Raw genomic sequence first — 17,651 nt, 5'->3', positions numbered from 1 at the left:
GACTATGATTCTAGTGAGTAGATCATGGAATTACTGTTTGATTTTACCCACTTGAAAAATAAGATATCAGAGGCAAAAGGTCCCTGTATTGGCAGCTGCCAGGTATAGAACAGCTGGTGTAGATGGAGAAATTCAGACAGAAATTGAGAAGAGCTGTCTTTAATCCTAACAGGGAACTGTAGGTCAACTTGAAAGTGATGTTGCATATTAGCTTGGTTTGAGATACCTGCCATTGTATTCTGAACTTTTCCAAATGCTGACAATGGAAAAGGGAAAACAGCAACCAATTCTGAGATTTTCAGGATGGAAGCAATAGAAGAGAATCTTCCTTCCTCCCTCCCTCCTCTCTTTCCCCTCTTTCTCCTTTCTCCCCCCCCCTCCTTCTTCTTTTCTGTTTTTATTTAGAGGAAAAACTCTTTTTAATGACACAACTCTGTTTTGCATTTAACTGCTCTGAGCTTGTTCTTGATTTTGGTTGTGTTTCCATATTTCATGCACATAAGGCTGCATCTGTGTTGCCTTCTACTTCTAAAACCTTATCTCTTACTTCCAGCTCTCTGCTATACCTTCCCACTTATCTACATATATTATTGAATCCCAGGCAATATTCCTGAACTGGATAAAATGGCCTCATGCCAAGGGATAGGTTGCCCTACAAAGTAGTGATTAAGAATTAATAATCAAGAGCCTTAGCCAGAACCCTGACCCTAATCCTGTCTCTCCTAGTGATGTCCTTTAAAGCATTGTCACACCCTTCCTATGTCTAAACCTTTCATTAGGTTGATTTGTCTTTCTTCCTTCTGGTGCTGTTCTTCTTCTTAAATTGTGCAGTTGACTAAAGATACAGATGACCAGCATCTGTTCTAGTTCTTTTATTAGGCATGTTATGCTGTGCTAAAGCTCAGCAGAAATGGACTCGATATCCTCGTATGTTTCTCAGTTTACTAGTTTGTGTGCTTGGCATCTCAGAGTACAAAACAGTAAAAAATATAAAATAAAAGGGGAGTGAGGGTGGCTGGAGGAATTTCTACAGAGCGATGCATATGTAGACATTAAAACCAGATCCCTAATTATATCTGGCATTCATTTATCATCCTTCCACCAGTGCAGGCAGATTGGTGCTGGGAACTTGGGTCTAGACTTTAGCAAACTTTGGACCTAGTTTTTGGGTTTAAAATGTTTTCCATTCTGAATAGCTTAGAAAGTACTGCAGGATAGTTATTGGATAACAACAGTCAAATAAACTTTCCTTATCATCACCATCTGTTTTGATTAGAATTTGTCACGAAAAGTTTTTGTAAGTACAAGTACAGACCTGAAGCTATGGAAAATTTTTGAGCTGCACTTGCGTGACAAATGAGGAGATGAATAGGTTGTCATGTACCAGTTCTCCATCCATTATTTTGCCTTATGTCATCTTCTCCATCCATTGTTTTGCCTTATGTAGTCTTCTTCACCTGTCTTTGTGAAACCCTGTAAGAGGATGTCATTCGAGTCAACCATGAGGATTCTTCATTTTAGGCAGACTGTAAATCAGCAAAGTAAGTGCTGGCATAACAAAAGTTTAAGGCTTTCAGGATTTATTGCCAGCATGTTCAAAGTTTCGCTGAAACTGAGCAGTCATTGTCTCCATTTAGTACGGGATTTGACTGGAGATTTGGAAATCTGCAAATGTGCTTTCTCTATATATAATTTGTGGGAGTAGAGTTTCAGTAAGTGCTGATACTAGTGAAACACTGGTGTATTCGTCTCCTGGTGGCTAGGACAGCTTTAGGACAGCTAGGACTGTTATTTTTGGTGGGGTTTATTGTTGCAAGAGTGTTCAGTTGGACTTGATCTTGAAGTTCATTTCCAACTTAAATGCTTCTACAATTCTAAGGTGTAAGGTGTGTTTCAGTGATAGAGTGTCACCACTTGGTTCAACCTTTTGTGGTTCCTTATGGGTCAGAATCAAGGGTCAGTAAAATCTACAGAAGTCTTTAAAATTCCTTTGGCTGTTAATTAAACTCTCCTAGATCATGGATTTAAATTTTAGTCATAAATATCTTTAGTGCAAAGGAGGTGCCTACAAGCAAACATCTATAAAACCGCATGAAGATTATTGTGGTACCTAAGATTTGTTTGGCCCTTACCAGAGTGGGGATCTATTGATATGAGGCACCACAGTCATTTTTCCACCAGAGCTGTGCTAATGGCAGTTTAGGAAATGAGGCAGAGATGGAGAGCAGAGTGAGGGAGGATAACTGTGAGTCTCACCTGAGAAACTGGTCGTGAGACTCACAGGCTTCTACTGTGAGCACAGGAAGGGAAAACCTTTGTAACTGAAGCAAGTGAGGTGATTTAAATGAACATCCATCCACACTGATGCATTCTTTCTGAAGTTATCTGAGGTTCATTCACCACTCGTTACAAATGGAGACTTTTGTGTGTCAAGCCAAACTTGACTGTGAGACAAACTTGACTGCGCTCTGAATAGGAAAATTGTAGAAAGATGATGAAGGTGGTAGAAGGCACGAAACATTTTCACTACAAGGCAAGAATAGAGTGGCCGTTAATCTTCATCCTGAAAATGAAAGAATTAAAGGGAAAGAAGGCGTAATAGAAGTCTCTGAAATGATAGATGGAATGTAGTCAGTAAATAGGGGAAAAAAATATCTCTTTCTATTTAAGAACCTGTATGAATTAAATGAAACTGCAAGATGACAGGCTGAAAACAATTTGAGAAGAAAGTACTTCTCTGCAGCATGTTTTTAACTATGGAACTTAACTACTGCAGGATGTTGTAATCAGACAAATTCATGGAAGAAAAATCTACCAAAGGCCTTTAGCCACTGAAACAAGACCTGTGAGTCAACTGGTTAAGTAGCACTGTATGCTCATCTTGTTCTTACGATCTTCTGTAGGCACCTGCTAACAGTCATGGTCAGTGACAGAGCTTGGAGTAGGCATGCTTTTTGGCCCAAGCCAGTGGGGTTATCTGAAGCAAGAGTCAATTACAGGAAGCAAATATTAGAGAGTTTACACAAGGATTGTTACACTTACGAAATAAGAGTTTCTGGCTTTCAGTGAGCTTCAAGGACACAACTTTAATCCTAACTTGTGAGTCACTGAGGTGAGCGCCAAGGATCAGGAAGTTAAGAAAGCACCTTATGTGTAGTTAAAAGAGACTTCTTGGCAATTCTGGCAGGAGGCAGCTCTGTGAAATCTTCTTAACTCTTCAACAGGAGACAAAGGAGCCCATAGCATACTCACGGCTAGTGTGTGACCTTTTTGCATCAAATGACTGGTTTGTTTGATTGCACCATACTTAAGAGGATCAGTGTAGCTCTGAGGAAACCTTAAGACAACAGAAGTCAAATAAGAGGTGTAGCAGCATTTGTAGCCCTCTCCTCAGAATGTGGCTTGCTTTCCTTTGGCAAATGATTCAGTATTTATCTGGAGTCTGTGTTTTATGCTGAAACTTTATTTGAATTAATGAATGAATTTATAAAGTATTTGTCCTAATGTTGTGTGTGTTCCAGTGCAAAGATAAACGTAGAAATGGCACTACCAGCTCTGACTTGAAAAGCATCTCAACACTATACTGTATTAAAACAGGCCTATTGCTATGTCTACAAGGTCATGCTCTACTTGTAATCTGTTTAGTTTATCAAAGAAAAGGAGAAAAAAAATACGAACAAAATAATTATGTATTAATGTACCATTGTATCTTAAAATTACGATTCAGTTAGAGATGCTAATGCAACAAGCACAAGTCCAGAACCTAAAAGTGTTTAGAGTAACTGTGGCTACATAACTTCTGTAAATCATTCCTGGTGTCTTTACCTCTGGCTAATATGCCATCTCTGAACTTGGGATTTCAAGTAATTTTGTACACTTGGCTTGAGCCTTATCACCTGCTGCAGTCTACAGCTTGAGTACAGGAAGTGTTTGTTTTTAGAGCAGCCCATTGATCTACAGTTTTTGTCTTAGGGTATTTTTGTCTGAGGGTAGGTAATTTCAGAATCGGGAGATGCAGTCTTCTCCCAGTGTATCTGTAAGTGATAGAATTTCCCTTTACCTCTAATATTTTCTGTGGTGCAGGCTGTGCATGCCATACGAGTCCCACTCTGTGAGCTGGATGTAGAACTGTGTTCCTGCCAGGCAGTGTTGCCCTGCTACACAGAGTGCCGGAATGGGAAACAAAACAAATATTGTAAGACACGTTTTTACTGCAAGATAGGATTTTTAAAAAATTATCTGATTAAAAATATTTAAAAACATGAGCAGTAATCTTCGGCTGTAAATACAGAATATATCCCTGTGAGCAGAATTATTTAGACAGTGATTTGATGTATTTTCTTGATTAATAACTTTTGGCTAAATTTCGGTTAAACTGGGAAAAAAAAATTACACACATCAGTATCTATTTTGTAAATGTCAATAAAATGAAGAGGATATTTTGATGAATTAAGCAATATGTGCACTTAACAAGAAACTTCATTTACAAGAAGAGAGCAGACTTTGGCCTCTTCAGGAGCCTGCTTAGTAAGGTTCCATGGGATATAGCCCTAGAGGGCAGGGGGGCCCAAGGCTGTTGGTTGATATTCAAGGATCACCTGCTACAAGCTCAGGAGTGCTGCATCCCAACTAGAAGGAAGTGCAGCAGGAAGGCCAGGAGACCTCCTTGGGTGGATAAGGAGCTGCTGAGGAAAATTCAAAGGAAAAAAGAAGCTTATAAAAAGTGGAAGCAAGGACAGGCGGCCTGGGTAGAGTACAGGGATGTTGTCTGGGAAGCTAGGGACCAGGTTAGGAAGGCTAAGGCCCAGTGAGAATTAAACTTGGCCAGGGATGTTAAGGATAACAGGAAGGGATTCTATAGGTATGTAGTGAATAAAACACAGACTAGGGACAGTGTAGGCCCCCTGAGGAAGCTTTCAGGAGAACTGGCTACACAGGATTTGGAGAAGGCTGAGGTTCTAAATGACTTCCTTGCCTCAGTCTTCACTGGCAAAGGCTCTGACCCACGTCTTGGAAGGTAGACGCAGGGACTGTGAGAATGAGGACCTTGGGCCCACTGTAGGAGAGGATCTGGTTTGAGACCATCTTAAAAATCTGAATGCCCACAAGTCTGTGGGACCTGATGGAATCCATCCGTGGGTCCTGAAGGAGCTGGCGAATGAAGTTGCTAAGCCACTGGCCATCATATTTGAAAAATCCTGGCAGTCAGGTGAAGTTCCCAATGACTGGAAAAAGGGAAATATAACCCCCATTTTCAAGAAGGGGAAAATGGAAGACCCGGGGAATTACAGACCAGTCAGTCTCACCTCTGTGCCTGGTAAAATCTTGGAGCAGATTCTCCTGGAAGGCATGCTAAGGCAGATGAAAAACAACAAGGTGCTTGGTGACAGCCAGCATGGCTTCACTAAGGGGAAATCCTGCCTGACCAATCTGGTGGCCTTCTATGATGGGGCTGCTGAACTGATTGACAGGTGTAGAGCAGTTGATGTCCACTACCTGGACTTGTGCAAAGCGTTTGACACTGTCCCACACGACATCCTTCTCTCTAAATTGGAGAGACATCAATTTGATGGATGCATCACTCAGTGGATAAAGAACTGGCTGGACGGCCGCACACAAAGAGTTGTGGTCAATGGCTCAATGTCCGGCTGGAGACCTGTAACGAGTGGTGTCCCTCAGGGATCGGTGTTGGGACCAGTCTTCTTCAACATCTTCGTTGGTGACATGGACAGTGGGATTGAGTGCGCCCTCAGCAAGTTTGCCAATGACACCAAGCTGTGTGGTTCAGTTAATATGCTGGAGGGAAGGGATGCCAGTCACAAGGACCTTGACACACTTGTGAGGTGGGCTGATGCCAGCCTAATGAAGTTTAACCATGCCAAGTGCAAGGTCCTACACCTGGGTCGGAGCAATCCCAGGCACAGCTACAGGTTGGGCAGAGAAGAGATTCAGAGCAGCCCTGCGAAGAAGGACTTAGGGATGTTGGTCAATGAGAAAATGAACATGAGCCGGCTTCAGCGTGTGTGCTTGCAGCCCAGAAAGCCAACCGTATCCTGGGCTGCATCAAAAGGAGCGAGACCAGCAGGTCAAAGGAGGTGATCCTGCCCCTCTACTCTGCTCTTGTGAGCAATATACTCCCTCACTTGGAGTATTGTGTGCAGTTCTGGTGTGCTCAAGATAAAAAAATACATGGAACTGTTGGAACAAGTCCAGAGGAGGGCCACGAGGATGATCAGGGGACTGGAGCACCTCCCGTATGAAGACAGGCTGAGAAAGTTGGGGCTGTTCAGCCTGGAGAAGAGAAGGCTGCATGGAGACCTCATAGCAGCCTTCCAGTGTCTGAAGGGGGCCTATAGAGATGCTGGGGAGGGACTCTTCATTAGGGACTGTAGTGATAGAACAAGGGGTAATGGGTTAAAACTTAAACAGGGGAAGTTTAGATTGGATATAAGGAAGAAGTTCTTTCCTGTGAGGGTGGTGAGGCACTGGAATGGGTTGCCCAGGGAGGTTGTGAATGCTCCATCCCTCGCAGTGTTCAAGGCCAGGTTGGACAGAGCCTTGGGTGACATGGTTTAGTGTGAGGTGTCCCTCTCCATGGCAGGGGGCCTGGAACTAGATGATCTTAAGGTCCTTTCCAACCCGAACTATTCTATGATTCTAAGAATAATATCATTACAGTTATTCCCAGTTTCTTGAGAAGCAAGTAAAAGTGATTGTTCTGTTCCATAAGAAGTCAGAGGACAAAGTCTATCCCATGTAAAGCACATTTAAAATGATTGCACTGAAGTTTCACAAATGCAGTCTTAGTAGTGAGCTTTTGAAAGCTCATTTGTAAGCACATTTGTATGCTTTTTACAGTGAACAAAAATCCAGTTTGTTGTAGTGTTTTGCTAGTGTATATGGAGGGACTGGTTAGAACAAACATCTTTTTAGTTTAATGTCTCTGGGCTTGATTTGGGAAGATAGCCGAAACCAATCCTGCTTCCAGTTCTGCAAAAGGACTGTATGTCTGAGGAGAACTAGTCTCAGAGGCTATGCATCTGAGGAAAACTACATCACTGGAATCCTGCGAGTTTGGGTGTGGACTGATTTTTTTGATGTGGGCTGTTGTCTTTACAAGCAATCTGCACAGGAAAGGTGCTGTCCTCATTGAGGTGGAGAATATTCTCCAGCTGAGCAATTGTGATTTAATGACACAATCAGCTGAGGGCGCTGGTATCAGTGGGTTGTATAGCAAGGCATCAGAAATTTGTGCTAGCAAAAGATTACACCTGAAAATTGCTGTGAGCACAAACTTGCAAGTTGTTAATTTCCGAGTCTAACAGTATAATAAATCAAATGTACTCTTGCTTGATAGAAACTGAAATCTGATTACTGAGTTGCATCTTTGTCCTTGCCTGGGAAGAACTGAGCTGGTACCCACAGACATCTTAATATAGGCTTTGGATTTTATCTTCAAACAATGTGTGAGGCCTTTCTTGCTGCCACCAACAATTTGTCAGCCCCATTAGTCTAACATGCACTGAGACATGTTTGCACTGGCTTTGTGGCTCAGACCTTCTCCAGAATTTAAGTTAATGGGGCAAATTTTTAATTGGCAGGATTTGGCTTACCTCCAGTGAAGGCAGTGGAGATGCACCACATAAGCCAAATGACTATATGAGATAATATAACTCCAGAAGTACCTAAGGAGTATTTTAGCTGAATTGCTTATAATTCCTTAAATATCAAATAAAATAATGACTGGTATTTCCTAACCAAGAGACCCCCTGGGGCAGTGTTGTATCCAGTTTTATCATGAGTCTGGGATTATTTGCTGCTGTTATTCATAGGTAAAATCACTGTTGGAAATACAGAGAGAAGGCTCCTCAGGCTGATGCATTCCCTTGCAGTTAGCTAAACCAGGGGCCAGATCTGGACTTGCTTCCACAGGGCCTCAGCTTCTGTGTAGCCATCATCAGTCATGTGGAGGGGCGGCCAAATGCTCTCCTTTTGGAACAACAGGTCTTTGCACATGGTCTGTGCTTGCTTTTTGGGGTTACAGATGACTGCAGGAGGTACAAGACTCTAGAGGCCTGATTTGAAATGTTTGCAGAGCCAGCAGAGTTCTGGAGCAGTATTCTTCTATCCACCCTGATTCTTTCATTTGGGAACCTGGTAAATAATCACTGCATTGGTGTAAGAAACACAGCTTCTTTTGTTTGTTTTAACAGCAGCAGTCTTTTATTTGCACATGACAGAACTCAGCAAAGCTAGGCTGTGTAGAAGTATTGTTTGGGTTGCTTACTAGAAGCGTTGTTTCGAGTTGGGTACCTGTCCTCATCATGTGCTGATGTCCACGCTCAACTACTTCACATGCACATTAAGGTCTTGAGTTTTATTTCTGTGTTTATGTAATGAAGACAGAAACAATACAAGCTTTCAGAAAAAACTTAGTTAAAGGAAGATTTCATGTCTGTGTTTTGGCCTTAAAATACCGAAATATACAGTCACTTCCAAAACCAGTCCTAGTCTTCCCTGGGGGAAGTGTTGTCTTCAGAGAGGTAGTGCTTTTTCTCTCATTTAAAGGGATCAGCTCATGGATGCAACTGTAGTGCTTTTGCTTGCTGTTACCTGATATGTAATGATACTATTTTAACTTATTTTGTATCATTTCAATCATTCTGCTGTTGTGACTCCCCACCCCTAACAAAAGAAAAAACCCAAACCAAAGCAGTGTCCTTCAGCTCTGTGTTAAGCTGTAGACACTGTTCAAATTTACTGTCAAGATATCCATCCAGATGTGGTCCACTCTGCCTGCACTGGCAAATGAATTCTCTTGTGACTACTGCAAAAGAGCTGTGTTCATGTGCTGCTGAATGCCTTGGGAGGCAGATAAGGCAGAAGAGCTCCCTCACTATTGCCACATCAGTGGTGGGCAAGAGAACTCAGCACCCACCATGATTCTACTGTAAGAAAAATGTTAACAGTAAGATAGACAAAAAGTAACTTTTTGTATTTACTTATTTCATATAAATATAAAGCCTGTGATATTTATTACGTGTCCTGACTTTTCTGAATGGAGAACATCATGAAGAAAGCAATCACTTGGAAATCAAAGGATGCATCTTTAGCTCCCTGTCTTGCTCTAAAACTATGAGGTTTTGGTCTAATTTGAAACTCTAAAGCAATTTCTCCATTAATTACTGTGTGCTGTCATTGTCTTAGCACAATTAAGATAAACTATTTGTCTCTTACGCTTTCTTTGCTAAGTATATGGACAGTGTTGCTTGCAGGTGACTGATAGAAAATCTGCTTCCCTTTTGCAGATGGCTGCATTCCAGTTACAGGCAAAAACTGTTCTCTGCTTGGGCTCTACAGTTAGTAGCATGGTTTAAAGGAATCTCCATAAAATGTTAGTTATAGGTAGTTGTAATGGCTATACTATTCTTCACACCTTGATAAAATGTTCTGTGTGGATGATGTTCCCATCCATGCTTAACAGAAAGTTTAGTGGGATGTTTGGATGCCAATTCAATTTGTACTATAATAATATGCTGTGGGGAAAAGTGCTGGTGTGTTTGCTGCTGCCTCAACTGTATGCTGAAATGCTTACCAAAACAGCCAGCCAAGGCTAGTATGTCTCACTGAAAACCTTTCTCTGGAGGACACACAGAGTTGTAGGTGCAGAAAACAGTGACAGAGAAGGTGGTGGGTCTGAAAGTGCTTAATGGTGTTGCACAACTTTAGGGAGATCTGTGCATAGTTTGGTAAGTTAACAGTTGCTGTTGCATGCTATTTGGGTGTACAAGTTCTTGTTTTCAAGGGACTCTGGTAGGTCAGGGAAGCTTGGAAAGGAGCAATGTATACCTAAAGCAGGGAGCCAAGTCTTAACTTTATACATCTTGAAATAATATGTACATTTTAAAACAAAAGTTTCTTTTGCTCAATGAGTTGTGGTGTAGCCTGGGCTGAAACAGCTCCCGGTTTTCTCAGTCAGAGCAGACCCTGGAGACTTTGTAGAGCACCAAGAGGCCAGTGGTATGAGTTCAGCTCATATATTCTTGACATGTCCCTACCTCTGCCTGTGCCAGGCAGCACAGGAGGCAGGGCCCTGACCGCTCACCTTTGTTGAGCTGCAGGAGAGCTCCTAGAAGCTGCGCGTGGCTTAAGGCAAAGAGGCACTCTGCACTGAGCTGCTGAGATGTGTTCTCCTGACAGAAGTATTTGCCTGCTGCTCAGAAATAGTAGTGAGAAACTTTTATCTCCTTATGAATTTGTGAAACAAAGCCTGTAAAAAATTGTTGTTACTTTAAAAAAGAATCAGGTCTTAATATTTTGACAGCAAGCTTGAAAATAGGAAGAACAGTGTTCAGTAAAATTCTACTGAAAGTAAGCAATACGCAAAGATACTGGAGCCATAATGAGACACTGCCTTTGGTTTTTTTGTTTGTTTTTAAAACCATTAAGGTTTAGAAAACAATACAAATAAACTTCAGCCAAACCCTGGAAACTGAGTAACTGATGTGTAATCTATTAGCAATTATTGCACTTCTTTAAAAGCAGGCACAGCTTGAACTGTGCAGCTGACAAATTTTCAGCTGGTCAGTTCCCAGCAGCACAAAGATACATTTGGTTCAGAAAGGAATAGCAGCCATTATATACCCGGTGAAGTTGGAGGTGTGTTTGGGATGCAGAGCTCCAGCAGCTCAAATCTGAGCTGGGCTGTTGGAGGTTGGAGTGAGGTACTGTCATAGGGAAGATAATGTCAGCAGTGGCAACAAGTCAAAGCACTGACTCAGATGACCCTGAAGTGGGAAGAGCTTGAATACAGGCTTTGTATTCACGGACTTCATTGCTGTACTTTATCTGTGTAAGCAGCATTGGTGGGGTGCTGATTTCCAATGAGTCTGAATGTTCTCCTCCCTTGCCCTGCTCAGCAGTGACCTTGGGGCAGTGACTCAGAAAGCAGGCTGAAGTCTCCTGAGATTTCTTTAACAGAGTTGCAGAAATATTCTTATAAGCACAGCGGTATAGACACAGAAAAGAAAAATGGTTTGTAAAACAAGGTAACAGCTTCTAATTAGGTCAAGTAATAGAACTGAAGAAATGGACTTTTGGGTACATCCTTTGGGCTTCCTCAAATGGTGGGGAGGAGCAGGAAATTTTGCTGTTCCATTTCTACTGTTGGCTAATTTGTTTGACTCTATTTTTCAACAGATGTCTGTTCAGGAAGAAGTATTACTACTTAATTTTTATACACTTGTTAGTCAAGCAAATAACCTTCTTAGATGGAAGTTGTGTTAATATATCCCTCCCATTTGCACAGGTTTTTGAAGAAAAAACACCCCCAACCAAACCAACAACCTTTTCATTGCATTTTGCTTCATGCAGTTTCAGATCAAGTTTGCTTTATTGTTATTTGGAGGTTTGAGGAATGTACCCGGGCAAATTACTTCCCATAGCAATTTAATTCACATAGCACTTTGAATGTTCTATGCTTTTGTATGCAGCAAATAATACATCATCATTAAAATGACATTTTTTATTGAGGTTTATATTTGCTAAAATCGTTAGAAACTAACTAGAAAGTGAAAAGTAGTAAGTTGTCAAAAAGCAGAGTGTTGCAGTTGACAGGTTAGTCTAAAAGTGGCACTTTTAATGCAACTGTGTACTGTTCCAGAACAAAGACTATTTAGACTAACGCCACAATCTTCATTTGTTTAATCCCTATATTTACAGTAGTGTAACCAATAGTACTAAGACCTCAACTAAACTATTACAGATTTTTGCACATATTTATTACAACAGTATTGTTTTGGAAATGTTTCTGATGTCTTTCCAGTGTTTTTACTGCACTAAAATGGAATGAATATAAGCAATGAGCAAGATCCTTGTTAAAACACAAGAGTCCCCATCAATGCAGTATCAGAAAATTGGAGCAGGATTCATGTGAAATTGTTTATTGGGTGTTGATACGAAGTGAGACAGAAGTCCACAGGGGACATAGCATAGTAGTTGTGCAAAACAGTTTTACACCATATGCCAATGTTTCAATTTTTCTAGAGGAAGTCATTCTTAGAAAGAAAATCTGGGCCAGGAAGATGCTGGCAGTCTCATTGAAAATACCAACAAAGATACAAGTTACAAGCTTTACTAACGATGTTTTATGTTCTGTGAGTATCTGTCTATTAGGAGGTGGTGTGAGACCCTCACCTCTTTACACTTCAGCTGTTGAAAAGCCATCGGTATGGGGGAACAATTTCTGTTCTGTGCCCTAATCAGTCTGGATTTGAATCAGTGACTTAGCAATGAAAGAGTCTGTGTTCTCTTACTAGTTTCCTGCACTGTTTACTTATCCTAAAAAGGTATTTTCCACCAAAGAGAAAATTGAAAGAATGCATAGCAGAATTTGTAAAGAGTAAGACTGTCATGGTTTAAACTCAGCCACGCAGTCTCTCTCTCACTCCCCTCCTTCCTTCCCCCAGCTCCTGGAGGGATGGGGAGGAGAATCGAAAGAATGTAACTCCCACAGGTTGAGATAAGAACAGTCCAGTAACTAAGGTATAACACAAACCACTGCTGCTACACCAATGGTAATAATGATAAGGGAAATAACAAGGGAAGAGAATACAACCGCTCACCACCTGCCGACCGATACCCAGCCTGACTGAGCAGTGATCCAGCCCTTCTGGGTGACTGCCCCCAGTTTATATAGTGGCCATGACATGCTGTGGTATGGAATACCTCTTTGGCTAGTTTGGGTCAGGTGTCCTGTCTCTGCTTCCTCCCGGCTTCCCCTCCTCCCTGGTAGAGCCTGAGACTCACAAAGTCCTTGGTCAGAGTAAACATTACTGAGCAGCAACTAAAAACATCGGTGTTATCAGCGCTGTTCCCAGGCTGAAAGTCAAAAACACAGCACTGCACTAGCTACTAAGGAGAAAAAATGACTGCTATTGCTGAGCCAAGGACAAAGACTGAAAGGAAAATCTAGCCATAATGAAATACAAGTGAAACAATTATCCTGCTTTTCTTTCCTGGTTGGAAGAAAACCATTTTGTCCAGAAAGCCAAACAAGAAGTACCATTGTCATAGCATCCTCACAGTCTTTTCACAGGCTTTATCCTCCAAATAACATCATAACAATTCACCAGGTAATATTATGCACAGAAACTGGGAATTAGTTAAGTGCTTGATTCAGTCTCCATACTGAACATCAGCCTTGTATCTGCACTTGAGGAACATTAACAACAAATGGCCTTTAAAAGCAAATGAAACTGTAAGCATTTTCTTGCAAGCAGGTAAATAGGAGCTAATGGAAATACACAGTTATCATCCATATTATTTAATTATATACACGCAAAAATGCCCATAGTGCCTAGGAGGCTTTGAGCAAGAGATGTGTCAGTGAGAGCCCTCTGTAGGAGAGCAACAGGTCTTGATTACTCTAGTGTCCTTGTCAGCACAGAGCCAAGGACTTGCAAAGAAAGCGTGCCTGTAGGTCTTAGGTACCTGTGCATAGGATTTTCAGGTCATCCATCTTTACCTTTTGCATTAGATGTGGCCTTTTCAAAGTGCCTTGTTTTCTTTGCAGCGGATATTTATCCAGGGAAGCAGCTGAGCCCGTAAGGGGACTTGTCAGTTGAAACATTTGAACAAATGCCCAGTAATCAGACTGCTCTCACATGAAACCTCTACCCTCTTGATTTGCTGCTGATTTGGAAAACCACTTTCTATCAACAGAGGCAAACAGGGGAGATGGCAGATAGCCTGTGTCCATTTGAAACTGTTGGCAGGGACCTGAAAGCATTTTAATGTGGATTTTTAACCTCTCCCTTTCCTGTCAAACGGTAATGTCACCCATGTGGGCTTCCAGATACGTGTTGGGCCTGGTGGGCTTGTTCACTGTGTCTGTGTGTGTGTGGTTGAGTACTTGATTCAGCTTCTGTGATTTCTTTAGAGCAGACAGTTGGATTGCCCTGGTTTAGAGGTTCAGGAATGAATTGTAAACTGCTGCTCCCTGTGACTTTAAAATAAAAACCCAATGAAACAAGAGTTTTTCTAAGCCATGGGTAACCAGGAGGAAACTTCCGGCTTGCCAGACTTTTCATGCACCTGTGAAAGTGAGAAAGCAGAGAAGGGTTTTGCTAGTTAAACATTAATACCAGTTTCCTCCCTTTAAGCATACAAAGGGACAGAGGTTTGACATACGCCCTCAGTCCCTCTGTCATTTACTGCCTAACAAGTGAAGCAGGCAGTATTCAGGAAGCACAGTGGCTACTGCAGGACATGAGGGACTGAGAGAAGAATTCCTCCTTCTCCATTCTGCATCTTTCCAGGAGGGAAGAGCTTCTGAGTAAGTCTGGGATTGGTAGGCTGAAGTGATTGTAATGGTGAGTAGTTGTGAGCTTGTCACAGGAATGAAATGAGAGGAGGAAACAAAAAAAAAAAGCAGAAGTGAAGAGCATGGAGTGCCACAGCACTGAACTCTAGCATCCTTTCCCAAAGCCAGTTTTGCAATAGATAGGCTTTCTACTCATAAGCAGGAGCTCAACACCAGCCTACAGCTTACTAAACACAGCAACAGAAGTAGCTTTAATTGCCAAAGTGTGCAGCTCTGCTACAGGACAAGGGACTTTGTGGGACTAAAACTAATTTTTGCAGCCCCTCTTTTCCCTTCCTCCCATTACCTGTTTTGCTCTCAGACAGAATCTAATTTCTCTGCTAAATACATGTTTCTGGTCTAGTCTGATGAGATTCCATTTTTTCCTCTTTAGTCCTTAGAGGTGATTTTTAAGTTATGCTGCAGTATGCATAGCTGTTCATTTTGTCACTGCTTTCTTCCGCCCCTCCCTCCCCCCCAATATACCCACTGGATGACAGTGTGTATGAGGAATAACACACTTTTTTTTTCCTGGTATAGTTGGGTTGCCTACTTTGGACAAGTTAAATTTGGTTTTATTATATAGAAACTGTTAATCCATTAGAGAGAGGCTGTACTTATTTAAATCTGGGCTGAATATGACTTACAATGACTGTGCTTTTCTAAATGCTGGATAACCGCTGTGATAGAAACTCAGTGTTAAACACAGTGCTGTCAGCATAACTTCAGTGTGTTGTGTTGGTTTTTATGCCTGGTTTCAGTTGTTTGTTTGTATTATGTTTTCTAAGAAACTTAATTTCTGGGGTATGAGGCAGCGTGAGGTTTGTTTTTCCGTCAGACAAATAACAGAAGTCTTAAGGGTTTGTGCTTTTCAAGAAAAAAACAAATCTGTGTTGCCAAACTCTGTGAGGCTCCGAGGGATGTAACTTAGGGTCAGAATCTGGACTTCTGTTGCTTCAAATGTTCGTTAGCTCAGATACCATGAGCTACAGCAAGGAGTTTGTTGTTAGGTTTTGTAGTCTTCAGAGAGCAAATATTTTCACAGCTGATGAGCTTATAATATGAAAAGTAAAAATGTATTGGCCAGCTTCTTATAAAACCTAATAGGCCAACAGAAGAGTGTAAAATTAAATCCATGGGTTTATGAGAAGCCAAGGTCTTGTGAGAATGAAATATTTATAAAGGATATATAAATCCCCCCCGATATTATCCCAGTTCCAAATTTAAGCTTGAGATCCCACAGCTTTTATAGGTGTGGTGGTGAAATGTGGTCTGGGAGGCTCATTTCAGCTGGGTGAGTAATGTACACGTTTATGCTACCCTTGATCACGGTGAGCAAAGTGATGGGGAGTGTCTTTCCCTGACCTAACTCTGCTCCTGTTGACAGTTACAGTCAGTAAAAAGATAAGCCAACGTGTAGATCTTTTGGAAGGTTTCCTTTGGACCATGTTTTTGAGTGTTGGTGTGTGTGGTGCTCGAGCGCTGGCCTGCCGCTCTTTTGTTAATATTCAGTGAAGCAGACTTAGGGATTTGGTCAAGTTAAATCTGGCCTTGTCTGGACTCTGAGGTAGATAAGTGTGATAGCAGCAATCATTGCAAGTCATAGCTTGGTGTTTTTTAAGTGTTTTTCTTTTCCTTTTTTACTTTGTCAGTTTATGTATGTCTGGCAACCGATTGGGGAATAAATAGATCAAAGATTCTTTCAAAGCTGTGTTCAACTAAAAAACCCCAAACAACTCTCAGATGACAAAGGCTTTCATACGGCACTCAGCTGTGGGTATGCCCAACACATTTCCTTATTTTCCTGGCTTGTTTAGCTAAACAAAGTAGCATGAAGCATACAGTAACTAGTCAGAGTAACCTAATTTAATTTTCAGTGTTATTAGGCTGAAACTTTGCTTTTCATAAGTGTGCGCTTGTGCCAGGTCAATGCCTTAGATCTTCCTATAACAACAGTTTTGCATCAGTTTGCATCTTCAGCAACTTCTCTTCAGTAACTCTTGATTCATGCTGACATAAGCCAGAAGAAAATCAAATCCTAATTCATAGATATTTAAAGAAAGTGAACAAAAAAAGGCCAACAGTAAAACTGAAAGAAAAATCCCTCTTCAATTCAAGTAAAGTATTCAATTTATTCTTAATCTGTACAAACCCATTATATTAGGTTTACATGCCAAGGTTTTGGTAGTGGGGGGCCGTGGGGGTAGCTTTTGTGAGAAGCTGTTTAAAGTTTCCCCTATGTCTGATAAAGTTAATGCCAGCCAGCTCCAAGATGGACCCACTGCAGGCCAAGGCTGACCCCATCAGCAACAGTGGTAGCACCTCTGGGATAATGTAGTTCAAAAGAGGGAAAGGTGGCTGCACAGGAGCAATTGCAGCTGGAGAGAGGAGTGAGAATGTGTGAGAGCAACAGCCCTGCAGGCACCAAGGTCAGAGCAGAAGGAGGGGAGGAGGTGCTCCAGGTGCTGGAGCAGAGAATCTCCTGCAGCCCATGGTGCAGCCCATGGTGAGGCAGACTGTGTCCTGCAGCCCGTGGAGGTCCATGGTGCAGCAGATACCCGCCTGTGGCACATGGAGGTCCGTGGTGGAGCAGATACCCATGTGCAGCACATGGAAGTCCATGGTGGAGCAGATATCCATCTGCAGCACATGGAGGTCCATGGTGGAGCAGATACCCACCTGCAGCCCATGAAGAACCCCATGCCAGAGCAGGGGGCTGCCCAAAGGAAGCTGTGATCCTGTGGGAAGCCCAGGGGCTGGAGCAGGCTCTTGGCAGGACCTGTAGTCCTTTGGAGAGAGGAGCCTATACTGGAGCAGGCTTGCTGGTAGGACCTGTGACCCCGTGGGGGACCCAAGCTGGAGCAGTCTGTTCCTGAAGGACTGCACACCACGTCAGGGACCCATGCTGGAGCAGTCTGTTCCTGAAGGACTGCACACCACGTCAGGGACCCATGCTGGAGCAGTCTGTTCCTGAAGGACTGCACACCACGTCAGGGACCCATGCTGGAGCAGTTTATGAGGAACTGTAGGCTGTGGGAAGGGCTCACATTGAAGAAGTTCATGGAGAACTGTCTCCTGTGGGAGGGATACTATGCTGGAGCAGTGGAAGAGTGTGAGGAGGAAGGAGCAGCAGAGATATGACTCCAATCCCGGTTCCCTCCCCTCTGTGCTGCTTGCTGGGAGGAGGTAGAGAAAATCAGGAGTAAAGTCCAGGAGGAAGGGAGGGATTGAGGGAAGGTGTTTCTAAGATTTTATTTTCTAAGGTTTTACTTCTCGTTATCCTGCTCTG

General features: G+C 42.3%; 1 protein-coding gene across 6 annotated transcripts in view; it reads left to right on the top strand.

Annotated features, from left to right (window-relative positions):
- DENND2B (DENN domain containing 2B) overlaps window positions 1-17,651 on the top strand; it is a 183,872-nt gene that overhangs the window by 83,192 nt on the left and 83,029 nt on the right. The window contains exon 1 of one of the 6 annotated variants that reach the window (XM_065682982.1): window positions 14,231-14,335. The exons of the other annotated variants lie outside the window; for them this stretch is intronic. The gene's annotated coding sequence lies outside the window, so the exon portion shown is untranslated. Of the gene's footprint in view, window positions 1-14,230; window positions 14,336-17,651 lie in introns of those variants that run through there. 6 annotated transcript variants of the gene reach the window in all.

Source organism: Lathamus discolor, chromosome 6 (genome assembly GCF_037157495.1).
Source record: "Lathamus discolor isolate bLatDis1 chromosome 6, bLatDis1.hap1, whole genome shotgun sequence".
NCBI lineage: Eukaryota > Metazoa > Chordata > Aves > Psittaciformes > Psittacidae > Lathamus > Lathamus discolor.
This window is presented reverse-complemented; position numbering and strand designations above follow the sequence as displayed.